We start from the raw sequence: 14886 nt of genomic DNA on the forward strand, positions 1-14886 counted from the left end.
TTTCTGTAACACTTTGAAAATGTGAATTTGTTCCAACTTACTAGGGAACAATTAAGCCTAATGTGAACTTCATACCTACTTATGATTTCTAAATTAGAAGCTGTAGATAAAAATGAAACCGGACCCAGTTGTACTGGGCTATGTAGAAATATACAGAGTACACCTATGTGCACTTCAGTTCTGTCAGCTCCTTCAGTTCTCCATGTGTTGACAACATTCATCCACATCTAGTGTTACCAAATTTCCATCTACTACTTTTCATAGTAACTCAAGCAGCAACCCTTCTGTCACCCTCCTCAGGCAAATCAGGTCTTTTTAAAAATAATGGGTCATATTTAGAAAATTATATATTCCTTAACCATATAACATGAAAAGCTATGTTTTGTTTTCTTTTGTGTGTATTACAAAGATTTTGAGTTCTGTGCCCTAACTTGACCATTTTTATCCCTTAAGTTCTGTGTTCTTTATTATGCGATTTTGCATAGTGTGGCAAATGACTTGAGTTATAGTAAAACTGACATTCTACATTCAAGGAGCTCCTACTATAATTCACATTAAGACAGGAAATGATGAAATAATGCAGCATTGGACTTCAGAAAACAGGAATTGAAGTTGGGCATAATACCATTTGCTAATCATGATAGCTTGCCCAAGGCCCTTAAATTATCTGAGCCCAAAATGTTCTCATTTGTAAATTGGAGCTGATGGTAGTTCATGTCTGTATAATAAGAGTTATTCTTACTTCCAAACAAGACAGTTTCTGCAAACACTTTGCAAAATATCATTGTAGAAATAAAGTTTGGAAATGCCTATAGTGGCACAAAAAACACTTTTTGGACCAATTTTAAGATGAGATGATTATAACATTTTTTGAGTGAACAGACTTTTTTAACCTGGAAGTCCCCTCATGCTTCGGAATTCTGTACCACAGTGAGTAACAGTGTACATATTAATTTCGTTGTGACTTTCCATTTTTGTTGAGAGCAACTGAGTCCTAATTATTTTTGTATGTTTATAAAATTAACTGCAAGAGAGCATCAGAAGAGGAAGATCTTAGTTCTGAAGGTTGTATGTCAGTGTAAAACATTTAGTATTATGAAATGGCCCCTAAAAAGGATTTCTCCCAACTAGAAACATAAAAAACATAGTTTTAATAAAAAATCTTAAACTTTATTTACTAACATCAATGTTTAACCTCTTTAAGAATATTCCTTTTATTCAGCAAATAGTACCCACTATGTTCTAGCCTCGATACTGGGGGTAAAACAGTCACTAAGACAATTTCTTCCTGTGATGGGATTTTCGATTCAGTAAACAATCACATAGTTTCGTACATTTTGTGGAAGAAACTACTAGATACTATTATTATAGTATGTCCATTTGCAAGTAGGAAAGGATTCTTGGGAGTCATTTACATAAGCGTTATCTGGGCTTAATGGAAGAGCAAGGGACATAAATTGTAGACTGAACAGTTGGTATGGAAAAACAGAACACCAGATTTAAGATGGCATCCTGGAGAAATCAAAGTTTCAGAATGGCTAACTCATAAATTATTAGACAAGAAATGAATAGAGGAATAGCTCTGAATAGAAAGAAGTCAGGTTATAGGTCATGCTGAGAAGTTTTAGTATTCTAAGGACAGCAAATACCCAGTAGGAGTTTTAAACACAATTTTTGGTAAATTGGATTTAGAAGAATGGACAGGGATTGAAGAGAACAGTGGTGAATTTGTCATGTTCATTAAAGTATTCTTTTTGATTGGGTTTTTATATATGTTTTTCTAACTAAATTGTAAACCATTCTAAGAACTGCATGCAAGACTGGGTATTAAATTATTTTAAAATATACAAAATTAAGGCTTCCAAAAGAATCTTGTAGAAACCCATTAAAAGGAAGATCATTACTTGATAAGGCTTCATTATTAATCCCCAGGAGTTTAAGTCCCAGAACCAAGCTTTTCTCTGATAAGCAATAGACAAAGCCATGGAGCACATGTGTATGTTTTTGGATTGTCTTTATGGTAATTTAAAAACCATATTGGTTTTAAATATAGTTTATATATATTGGTTTAAAAAACACCAATATGTCAGATTACAAAGCAGAGATTACAAATTACAATCAAAGATTTAAGATGAAATTTCTAAATTATGTAAGCTGCTATTTTGAAAGCTATTTTAGGCTTGCAAATTCTGAGAACAAGTAATATAGAAATTTTGAATCTGAAATAATTTGGGTCAAAAGAATTAAAAAATGAGTGAAAACTCCTTTGTAAAAAATGTTTTACAACCTTAAAAAGTTTGAAATCTTGCAGTAAGATTAAATATTACTTGTAAAAGTACATGTTAACAATAATAAATCAAGTAGAATTGTACATGCAATATATTTGAGTTCATGTTCACACAAATCCATTTAAGTTTTGAAAATTAAATGCTGTGCCTCTCACTTTGCTATTACTGGACTTAACCATTTTGTACATAAAAGTCACAGGTAATTGAATTTAATGGAAATTATTTGAAATAAAATAGACAACATGTCTGTGGGAATATTGAACTTAAATATAATAGATAAATAGAATTTCCAAAAACATTCCTGTGAGCATTTGCCTTTTTGTGATCACTGAATCCCTATAATTAACCTAGAACTCTAGAGGTTCCTTAGCAATATTATACTCCCTCTCAAGTATTTTTCTCTCTTTGTTTTATTAATCATTCAATCTTGACATGATGTATGGAGTTGATATCTAGGTCAAATCCCAGTTCAAGGGTTCCAAAAGATTCAAATTTTGACATTTCAAATGAATTGTTACAGTAGATAACAATTTATTAGTTTGGTTTGATCAAGCCAAACGACTCTCATTTATTTATTCCATATTTGTTGCATAAATCCCAGACCATATTAATTTACACATAGCTCTAATAAATGCAAAGTAAATGGCAAAAAATTGTTCTATTTGCCATCTCACCATTTCCACTGAATTCTAAATCTGAGCACAAATTATACGTAGTAATACACTAGTACATGGCGGGTTTTCAATGTTCAAAAGTAGATTGTTGTGTAAGTAGTCAGATATTATTTAATGTAATGATAGGAAGTAATTCAGGTGATAAGAGTAGCGAAGTCAAAATGTGGAACAGTTTCTGTAAGAACACAAGCATGGTTCTTTATGCTTGTAACAATCAGCTTTTAATACGTTGGGATCTGGAATCATAAAGACTTAAAAAAATTATAAAGACCCAATAGCTGTTTGTCTTTTGTTGAAATTTTGAGGTTCAGTGTGAGATGCTAAAAAAAATACTGTTCAATTACTATGATGAAGACACAACTAAAATCATTTATGTATCTGCCCAGGGAGGTGATCTGGCTTTGTTAAATTTGTAGTACAAGAATACTGCAGAAGAGTTTAAAATACTAATACACTGTATCAACCTAGCCCACAGACTTTTAATAATACCTTATATCTCCATATGTATGCATGATTTTCTTTCAACACATTTTTTATCCTGTCTCATTGCCATGCCTACCCTACATTCAGAGTCAAGTGATGAGAAAAATAAAGTTAGGCTCACTTTCTAGTATGTATGGGTTGCTATTGACAAAAATTGGGTAGCCACATCCAAATCTTGGCCCTGACTTGTGCCTATAAGGGCTGTGTTTGTATATGAAATAAGTATAATCTCTTGCTTCAGCCAGGCTGCTTTCTAAAATACATGCGTTTTTTCTTGGAGTTAGAATTTTATTTCGCTACTCTTTTCTTCTTCTAGCTCTAATGTCTTTCCAGCATCATTATTAAATGTCCTCTCTCTAGTCACCTCTGATATCTAAAGAAAATATGCTTTCCTGTCTGTACTCTTGATTATTTATTCAAAATAGATCTTTTATTACTGATTTCAGATTGCCAGGAATGCATTTGTATTTAGGGCCTAAGTTTATGGTTCTTTCAATTGTAGCCCCTGGGCCAACATTAGATTTACCTCAGAATTTGGTGTAAGTGCATATTCTCAGGACTCATCATCTGCTGAATTAGAAATAGGAGGGGTGAGCCCCAACCACCTAGATGACTGATAGACACTGAAGTTTGAGACCCAGTAGCCTGAAAACTAGGACACTGATTACCCCCACGCCTGTACCCATGTCGCAGGCCTCTTGAGTCCTCACTGTTTGTATTGAATTCAATGTAGTAAGGTCTCAGTCCAGAGTTTCGTAAAATACACTGGCCTTCGTTTCCATGGGGAACATATTCTTGCTACTAACTTCAGTATCTACAAATCAAACCTTTCATTCCCCTCGGGCTTTAGCATTGATAGATAATATTAATGGATAATAATAGCTAATATTTAGGAATAGCTATGCAAGATCTACATGAAGTACTTTATACAATTTCCAAAGTCACAGAATCTGTTAAGTGAGCTAGAATTTTACCTTAGGTTCTAGAGACAGACTGTGCTCTTGGTATCACTGTGTAGGCTAAGTGCATTCATCACTGTTCAGTGTCATTTCCTCAAGTCATTTATCATTTGTCTCATGATCACCTCCATACTTTTATGTGCTCTTTTCTGAATCAACTTCCCATTCTCACTCTCTCCCTGACCTTTGTACCAGGCCTATGGCACCCTCACTCCTAACTCCATAAAAAAGTTTTCTGTATCCTTAGGGTTCATAGTGTCCTTCTCACCTTGGGGTCTTAACTGAAACCTGCTGCTGCTTTTACATGCGTTGCACAGAGGCCAGAAAGTAGTACATACTCTTCTCAGTGGCTGCTTCTCAGGAACTTCTATTTTGAAATAAAAACTACCACTTCAATGAAATATTTGCCTCTACGCATTTTCAGCTCTTCAGTCTAGCAGCCTTCCTGCTCATTCTTTCCTGTTCATGGAAGACTTTTGCACTTGATGTTTTTTTCATTATCATCTATGTCTTGATGTCCTGATTAATTTCTTATTGTGTATGTGGTTTCTGTATTTATGGACTATGCTGTCCTTAGAGTTTCTTATTCTAAACTCAAGGGATCTGGACCTCTACTACTCTTGAAACACTTTCCCATAGCAATGCATGGGCTTTGTGTTTTCCAGAACTGCTTCACTGCTGAAAATTTGAACTCCAACAAACATCTTGGGATTTTTGTCTCCACCCCCCACCACCACCACCTTTCACTGCATCTCCAGTAGCTAAAACAGTTAATTTGGCACATAGTAAATGCTTATTAAATAACTATTGAATTTATAAATTAAACTTTTTAATTTCTCAATCCCGGTATATCTGGTCTTTGAGAAAAGCTTATTTCCTTTGACACTTGGTTCTTCTACAAATTCTTGGGCCAGGATTGGTCATCTGAAGTGCACTCCTACTAAAATAATTTTTCTTGTATCTGTGTATACTGTGCTCACCCAATAAATCCAAACTCAGAACAGTATCAAAATCTGTATTCTTTGCTTGAATTGCTAAGTATAGTTGAATAAAATATTGTATCCTTGCAGATTAGCTCAACTCATCTGAGACCTGAGCAACATCTTTTAATCATTTTGAGAATCAAGTTCAATTCCCTTCTCCCATTTTCCTTTGCCAACACAGTTTTCAACTTTATCACTAGCAAATACTCAGATCACTGAACATAACTTTTTGTACACGTTTGTCTCTCTGCCTATAATATACTTCCCTCTTTCCTAACCTGCTGATTTGTATTTATCCCTAGGGCTGACTTGTGTTACTGGAATCCTTCCCTGATTTGTATCTGCTAATAAACACTTTTCTGTATCACTGCACTTGCCAAATTTGTTCAAGCAAAAATTGCAAAAATGATCCACAACAGAGTCCAGCAAAGCAAGCATAAAACAATCATATTGCCATAGTTAGAACTGAGAGGCTAATTAATGCCATCAGAAAGGAAGTAGCATTTGACTAAAGTAGTCATGTACCAATAGACGTGAAAAGGTACAGTAAAAGATGTGTGCAGAGGTGCAGAATAATGACAGCATTTTGTTTAGTGCATATGAATAGTTCAACATGGCAGGTGAGAAGCGGCAAAAAATAAAACAAATTGGTAGGTTGTGTCTATCAGACTGAAGATTTTAGTCTTACATAAGGTCTTTTTGTGATCAGATTAAGATGGATTACAGTGAAGAGATCCCAGAGTAACTGAGATCAGTTGGAGAAATTCTTGAAAAGTGCAGGAGAAAGATACTACTATGAGCTCAGGAAGTACAGTTGGAGAGAATTAGAGGGATAGTTCATAGATGGGTTGGGGGTTTGAGTAAATGAAAGAATGTGAAGGAAAAGGAAGCTGGCTAGAGGTTTAAGCTATTAATGTGCTAGGAAAAAATTAGAAAAAGCGTTTTTATGGGATGGTATGAGTCAATGAGGTACACATCAGTTTAAAATATTGTTGAAACATCACGTGTTGTGAAAGCATTTATGAATTAGAGAGATGCGGGTGGAGATTATACTTGGGGAGTATTTTGGCCATATCATATAGAGAATTGTTAGTAGAAATGGATAAGATTATCGAGATTGTTGTTTTTACTTTTTTCACATTCTGTCCATCTTCTCTGTTCCAGTAGACTGTTCCTTGAGGAGTGGAAACCTGGAAAAGGAGTGGAAAAGCCCAGTAGCAGAAGATGATACTTTAAATACCAATGAATATTTGCTGAAAAAATTTCCCCACTCTTTGCTTTTTTTTTTTTTTTATGTTTAAAGCACTTTTCTTTCTTTGCTCATGCACACTCTCTGTTCAACTCAGCTCAGAAAGTAATTTAGAAAGTAATTTGTGGCAAGGTGCATAATATAATGAAATTCTACCACAGGGAAAAAATCTGAATGCTCTGTGGAACTTACTTTAGAACTCTAGACAGTTTCTTTTCACCTTAGAGACTTTTCAAGAACATTTAAAAAAGCCTCTTTTTCTCTCTCTCTTTTTGAAAAGTGATGTTGACAATGTAACTTCTATTGTTCTGCTTTGAAGTTGAATATATGCTAATCAGAAAGGCTGCAACATACCCATGCCTGGAATCTGTATGGTTTTCACCACATGTATGGAAAAGGCCTTAGAATATCACTGCTTATTCTGTAATGACATAAATTACAGATATACTATTATAGAGAAATTTAAAAATTCTATGTCTACATATATACTCTATCTTGATGGACTGAATATTTGTAGATACTTTTAAAATTTTGATTCCTTTTTATCTAACATTTTTTCTTAATAATTTCCTCCATCTGGCTTAGTGAGTCCCCCTACGCCCACCCTTCTTTTTTGTCTTTCTACACACTCTCCTTGTTCCATTAACATCTCAGAGTTAAATAAGCAATTTTCTAAGATGTCCTTGTCAGGGGATGTTATGGAAATTATTTGAATATCATTGCTAAGCCAGGTGAGCCATTTAAAAATGTAAATAATTTGCAATACCATGAATCTAACTGATGAAGAGCAACTTTAATGCTGATTGATTTATTAGAATCTTTTCCTGATTAGTAATTGCTACAAAATCTCTTCTCTGTGGTTCAGTTTATCATTTTAGTGCCAGTTCTTAATATAAGGCAGTGTAACCATCAAATCTGTACCTAATAAGCATTCATGTCATTAGTTACTCTCTATTTTTCTGGCCAGTAGTAGAAGGCCAGTAACAGTACATTTCTTATAGTTATTGACTGCTCATACTCCATACTGGGTTGATAGTATTAATGATCTGATTTATAAATATTTAAGTCTTTATACTGGTCCTACTCAGCCCTGTGTTTTCCCCAAGGTGTTCTATTTTTAAGTATATATTATGGCAACAAAACAACATTCAAGTCATGAACTTTCAGGTTTTCACAGTCTTTACAATTACTTTAAAGGAAAAGATATAATCAGGACCTTGAAGCATTTTGAACTTGAGCTTTGCTCAAAATTCACAAACATGAATAAGAAGCACTGTCTTAAAGTTGTCTTATTGCTGTAATGAAGCTGCTAGAAATTTCATTTATTTTCAAGTTAAATCTCAGGAAACCTGTTTTATCATAGGAAATCAGTCCGTCCTAAAATACTGCTTTGACTCTGGAGTTCAAATTTATTCATATAACTCCTGAGATATGTCTATCAGTCAATCACAGAAATTTTATTGCCTATCATTTATTTTTTAATATAAGTTTTAATTTAGCACTCTCTGAGGATAAGTACTCTAGGTATTGCTACTTTTATCACATGTATATCTTCCTTCTTTTAACTATGGTACATCAGGAATTTTGCCATACTTTACATATCATGGATTTTGGTTGTGTTGTGATAGTAGGATTTAAGTAGTATACATATTCACTCTAAAATCTCTGATAATTGCTGAATTTCAGTCTTCTATTTAACAGAGATAGGAGATACAATATGTGCTATTTAAGAATATTTTCACTTTGGAAATAAGAATGACCATGAAGTCATTTTGGCAGCTATGTTTTACTGATGCCAACTAATACTTGCTATAGCCCCCCCAAAATGTGAGGACAAATCATTTATCAGTACAATTTCAGAAAAACTAAAAAAATTTTTTATCTAGGAAAAATATCTTTCCATCTGTCTTTCCATTTCCATAGAAAATGCTGTACCTGAAAAAAAAAATGTTGACCACAAATTGTGCTTTTAATTGTAAAGTAATTGGAGATTTGATCCCTAGAAAGAAAAAGCACTAAAAAGATTCAGTAAGTGGAAGAAAAAACTAAAGTGTAGTTAGAAAAACATTGATCTTGACTAGCTGGGTTTCTAAAAGAGTCTCTTCCTCTAACTGAGACTCAGCACCAGTGCTTTTATCCTGAAGTTCATGGTTGGCCTGGAAGATCTCTATAGGACTTAAAAAATGCAACACCTATGATTTAAGATCATCATAGGCTTATAATATGTTGAATATAAAATGTTTATGGAGAGCCCCTTGGAACACTACTATGGTTGTTTTGGATGGATGAGATCCTTTAAAGAATATGGCAGGTTGGATCCAAATGACAAGCCTCTCCAAAACTTAACATTAATGTCAATTGTTTGGTAATATGTGTGCCTCATGCATGCTGTTAAACACTCTACCACTGAGCTACAGCCCCAGCCCTGAAATACCCTTTTTTATTAAGCATGGATACACACATGCACAATCCTAAAATATTTGCACACATGTAGTTCCACTCAGTAGATGATCCTGGGATACCTCCTCCCCTTTTCCCACCCAATTAAAATAAAAACTATCAATTCAATGTTCTCTACCAACACAACTGTCAATCTCTCTGCTGCTTCAGAAAATGAGCCAATTCTATCCTATTTAATTTTCCTAAAATTATCATACATGTGAAACAGACACCTTTGATCTTTGCTGATTTTGAACAGTGCTGGAGATGGAAAACAGGAACCCAGGGTCTCATATGCTCTAGGCAAATGCTCTACCATTTAACTATACCCTAAGCCCCTTCTTCAATTTCATATTCCCTTCTCAATACAATTTAATCTCATCTTCCCTTTTTATTCAAGCTGCTTACCTATACTCAATAATATTTCATAGGCCATATTCTTTTTCAGTCAACTGCAGTCTGACTTCTGCCACCACATTTCACAGAAACTGCTCTTACCAAATTAAAATCTTCTAATTGCTAAATTTGCTATATGAGTGATTTACATATATCCCTGCATGTTTCCCTCTAACATCCTATTATGTGTATATTATTCTCCTAGTATTGGTGATGAAGAACTCTACTTCCTAGTAACCCCTCAAATCCCAGAAGTTATCCTGGTGGAATCTGCATCTGTCATGTGCTGATTCTTGAGTTAATCACTATGGCCGGGACATAGACCTTCACAGATGGGTAAGTTTGGGTTATGTGCCTAATTGAACCAATCAGAGGAGCTAGAGGAATCTGATGTAGGGTTGGTCAAGACTGCTTCCTTTCTCTACCCCTGTAGGCCAAAGAACATGAACTAAGGAGAAAGGTGCATCCACAAAGGAAATCCTTTCCACCCATCTTTATATCTGTTATGATTTTTTTCTATCAAAAAGCTATTTTATGCCTCCTTTATGTTAACCGATCTTCTGTAAAAATAATTTTCCTTAATTTCCTAAATGTATTAAACTCAAACTATGTCTTAGGTAATACATTAAGTCCTATAGGTACAATATGTAATATTGATACACAATCCCTTACTATAAAAAAGTATACAACTATGATCTTCAATATTTTTTGCTTATATACTTCCCAAAAGAATTTTGAAAAGCATGTACTTCTTAGTATAATTAAACTAGCATCTAAAATTTCTCTAAAATTTCTCATTAGCATTTGGAATCATCATAAATCATCATAAATGATTCCAATATATCAAGAATAAAATCATTGGTATTCACCCTCTTTGTTGTGTTTCCTTGAGGACTTTTCCCTTTCTGTGGAATAGAAGCAGCACCCATCTGGATTCAGATTATCCCAACATGGTCCAAAATTCCACATTTGTAATATAAGTTTTATCTTTAATAAGAATACACAATAATAAGAAAATGCAAAATTTTTATGGGTCTATACAATCTCTACTAATTATTAAAAGCTTCATCTACATAATTTAGTAATATGGGACTTTCAAACGTCCAGCAATAGAGCATAGTAAGGTGGAATATGTGGGAGAGATATGCCTTAATTAGTGAAGGGGAAGAGGTCCATTGTGAACCTAGGCAGTCCTCAAGAAGACTAGATTTTAAAAGAATGCTATGGGAGCCAAAGGTCTGGAGGCTGATTCCCTTAAGACTATCCATGTACTTTTCCTCTGGACTATCTTGGCACACCCTGAATATTCATGGTCAAGCCCAAATTGATTGGTGGAAAGATCTTACATTTTAAAATCTTTAAGAAGGCAAAGGGAATAGTGTGTTGCAAAGGAATCTATGGCTAATCAAGGGAAGAGTTGTGATTATCATTGTCTGAGAAAGGGAAGATGGCATCACAATTGCCTATTTATGAACTTTCCAGTGGATCCATGTTCAGCAATGTTAGGAGCTTCTTGTTCCTGAAATACTTCCTCTTTCCTTTAGATACCATTATTAACATGCCCTGTTTCTTTGCTTATCATTTTACTCTTTCATATGACAATTAATATGATAGCATAAGGTTAGTCTACATGTGCTTCAGAAATCTTGCATAATTTGCGCATAAAAGGCTGTTAGAATTGGAGCCTCTTTTGGCAGTGATGGTTTCATTTGGTATAGCCTTTGATCTAGACTTTCACATAGATATATGTACAGAGATTTTTTTTTTTTTGCATCCTAGATTTTAATAGCAAAAACTTAAGTATCCTTCAACAAGAAACTGATTCAATTGTGGCACATATCATAACATGATAGAATACTATGTAGCTGTTAAAAAGGACATGGGTTTGCCTAAAACGGTCTTTGTACCCCTAGATAATAGCAGCAAGCAGGCTTTTGGCTCTCCAAATCACCTTTCAATGCTTTCAATATAAGTTTTTCAGAAAAAAAGGGCTTCTTTTTTTTTATTAGTTCTAATTAGATATACATGATAGCACAATGTGTTTCAATTCATTGTACATGAATGGAGCACAACTTTTCATTTCTCTGGTTATATGCTATGCAGAGTCACACCATTCATGTAATCTTACATGTAGAGTAATAATCTGTCTCATTCCATCATCTTTCCCATCCCATACCCCGTCCCCAAAGAGCATCTTTTGTACTGAGACATTGGAATTTCAGGATGTGTCTTCTTCAACAGCCTAGCATTGCTCTTAATGAATACCCATTGCACTATCCATGTAGCATTTCCATACCATGGTTCCCTTTTTGCTTATAAGCCTTTAAACACTCTCTCCTATTACACAGACTCCTGTTAAAACTGGTGGCTTTGCCACTCCATTTATTTCCTGAGTCCCACACATGCAAGAAAGTGTCCTACCCTCTGACATTAAGTTAAAGTCCTAAATTAATTTCCTATAGAAAATTGCAATGGGACTTTTAGTATACCAATCTATTTCAACAGTTGTTCTTCAAATATTCTTCAATGGAAACCAAGATGTGCTTGTCTGGCAGGGCTATACATTCTTTAAAATTTTCTCCAATCTTCTTTTGGGCTTGAGGAGTTTTCATTAAATCAAAAAATAATCATGACTTCACAAAATTCTCAGTCTTAGTACTTTTTGATTAAGAGAGTACAGAGTAAAGAAAAACTAGGATTTCAAGTGGATCTTCTATTTTTATCAAACATGCATAAAAACTAAAACCATTTCAGTATAGACTCAGCTAGTGCTTGTATGCTCTCAGCCTGCAGATCCTTTGCAGTGACCATCAGGACTCAGTAGGGCACATAGTGGGAACAAGTGATTTCTCGGTGGATTCAAGACAAATGAGCAATAAAATTTTGGTTACTACCAAAAAAGAGCATATTATTTATATTTTCTATATCTTATTCCAGAGAGACTTAAAGTCAATGTACAAGTAATAGTGGAGAAAAATAAAACCTAAGATGAGGACAAATTGGGAGAAGAATAAAAGGCCACGTTGTCCATTTATATATTTCCATCTCTAGCTCCTCTCGTTTTTGGAGTTATTTCTTCTCTAGTTGTCTCATCAATTGTTTCAGTTTAGTGTTGTTTTTTTTTTTTTTTTTTTACTTTTGCTCCTGTCATCCCTCTGAAATCCATAGATTTCATTACCTCTTTCTAAATTTCTCATTCTCAGCTTTCTCTTCTTACCACATCCCCAGCCACTCCAAGGGCTCTGTAACATTTGTTTGGGAACATACTCCCACTTGAGTATTTTTTCCTTTCCTTTTTCTTTTGGTCTGAGCCCTTTCACCTATTTGCTTGGATCTCTCTCTCCTGTTATGAGCTACTTTTGGATAGGGGCCTAGATAAGGAAGCACACCGAAAATCATAAAATATTCTACAAATGCAAGGTTGGTTCTTTACCCCAGTCACTTACAGGGAAGGCACTGTGGTGACCATTTCCGTGTGGGAGCTATTCTCTGGAATATATAACATTAAACTCACACGACAGCTCTAGGCACACGCTCACTTATTTTTTGTTGTGCACGTTTGAGAACTCAGTAATTTACACCAGGTCCAACCACACTGTTTATTTTATTGAGCTATTGGTCTGCCACTGTCGTTCCCAGTCTTTTGAGAGGAACGAGCAGAGGCTTCAGGTGGTATCATCTCAACTTGCCTACTGGCCTTGCTTCTTCTGTACCACCCCCAGAACAAGTCAGAGTTGTCTTCTGTTGAAGCTCACACGTAACTTCTTCTTCAGTTTGAATGGTGGGAAACCTACCTGTTGGCCCTGACTTTATTGAATGAATGAGAGAAAGGCCTGCTCCGTGTTGCTTCTTTCTCAGTTTTTGTGGAAGTTATCAGAATCAAAATAGACTCATTTTAGACTCATTTATACCAAACCATAATAAAATGGAATCAGGGGTCATGGGGGGATGTCCTCATGCATATTGCCTGATAACAAACTATTGCAAAACATTCTGCCACAACCATAACCTTGAAGTTAAGGCCACCTCTATGAGGACCTCTTCCCAGGAGTAGCCGGCCCTAACTGCAGCTTTGCATGTAAACCTCCACCTGCTGTCAGGGTGTCTTCTGTGAAGAGCAATAGCCAGTGCAAATGTCACTGCCTGTGATAAGCTTCTGAACCAATTTTGTTTCAAAACAACCTGCATACATTTCTTCTTTTTGCCTTTAAAAGTTTCCCTTTGCCTCAACCTCCCCAGAGTTGCCTATGATCTGTGATAGCACACGCAGTCTAGCTTATAATCCCTGATGTATTACCTGATAAACTCATTTCCTTCAATGGCCACTCTCTCTGTTTGGCACATCTGTCTCATGGAAGGCAGAGACCCTGAGGGACTTCTGCTGCACAGTACACTCCCCAATTCCCCTCTAACAGCCTGCCTGCCCTCTGTTCCCCTTTACCCCTGGAGCCATATTATAATAAATGTCAATAATATCTTGAAATGCTGGCTGATATTTTCCCTGGAATATTCTTTTGTTATATCTTTATCTTTTTCCAGTTGAATGAATGAGGCATATTTTCCTCAATAAAAATAGATAAAAGAGTTACATTTTTTTCTTTTCTTTTCTTTTTTTTTTTTTTTTTTGGTATTGAGGTTTGAACTTAGGACCTCACATATGCTAAGCTAATGCTCTAACACTGAGTTACATCTCCAACTCTTTCTTAAATATTTTCCTTTGAGAAAGGGTTTTGCTAAGTTACCCAGGCTGCCCTGGAACTTGTGGTCCTCCTATGTCAGCTGCATACACCACTGCACCTGGTCATTCTTGTCATCTCAAAAACTGGAGTACAAGGATGAAATAATACTTTCGGAAGAAAAATCTTTTTGGTCAAAGCTAGTTGTATTTTGTTTGTTTTTGGTTTTATCCTTAAGATTTTATCCAGGGAAAGAGAAATGGTTAATGAAAAAGTAAAACAAAAGCATGTTGGAACGACTGAGAAGGAGTTATATATCCTGCCCACGAAAGTGGGTGGAGTCTTGAGGAGAAGTGCTCAATCCTAGGTAAATCTGTGGATCTGAGCTGTCAAACACTGGCTGGTCTACGGACCAGCTGCCTGCTTCTGTAAATATGTGCTCATTCATTTACATATTGTCCATAGCTGCTTTAGACTATCATGTGAGAGTTGAACAGTTACAACAGAGACCTAAGGACTTGTATAGAGCTTTACAGAAACATTTGCCAACCCAATGACCAGGGCATTGGCAAATTCTAGTTTCCCCAGCCTAATGTGGTATGACAGATGAAATGGCTACTGTGCTTAGGTAGATGTACTTGAAAGAATAACAGTCAGATGATTTCTACTCCATTCAGTGGGGCCAAATGGTGGAGAAAAGCCTAGGACAGCATGTGTGGCATGGAAGCAGCAGAATGAT

Source organism: Sciurus vulgaris, assembly GCF_902686455.1.
Source record: "Sciurus vulgaris genome assembly, chromosome: 1".
In the NCBI taxonomy this organism is placed as follows: domain Eukaryota; kingdom Metazoa; phylum Chordata; class Mammalia; order Rodentia; family Sciuridae; genus Sciurus; species Sciurus vulgaris.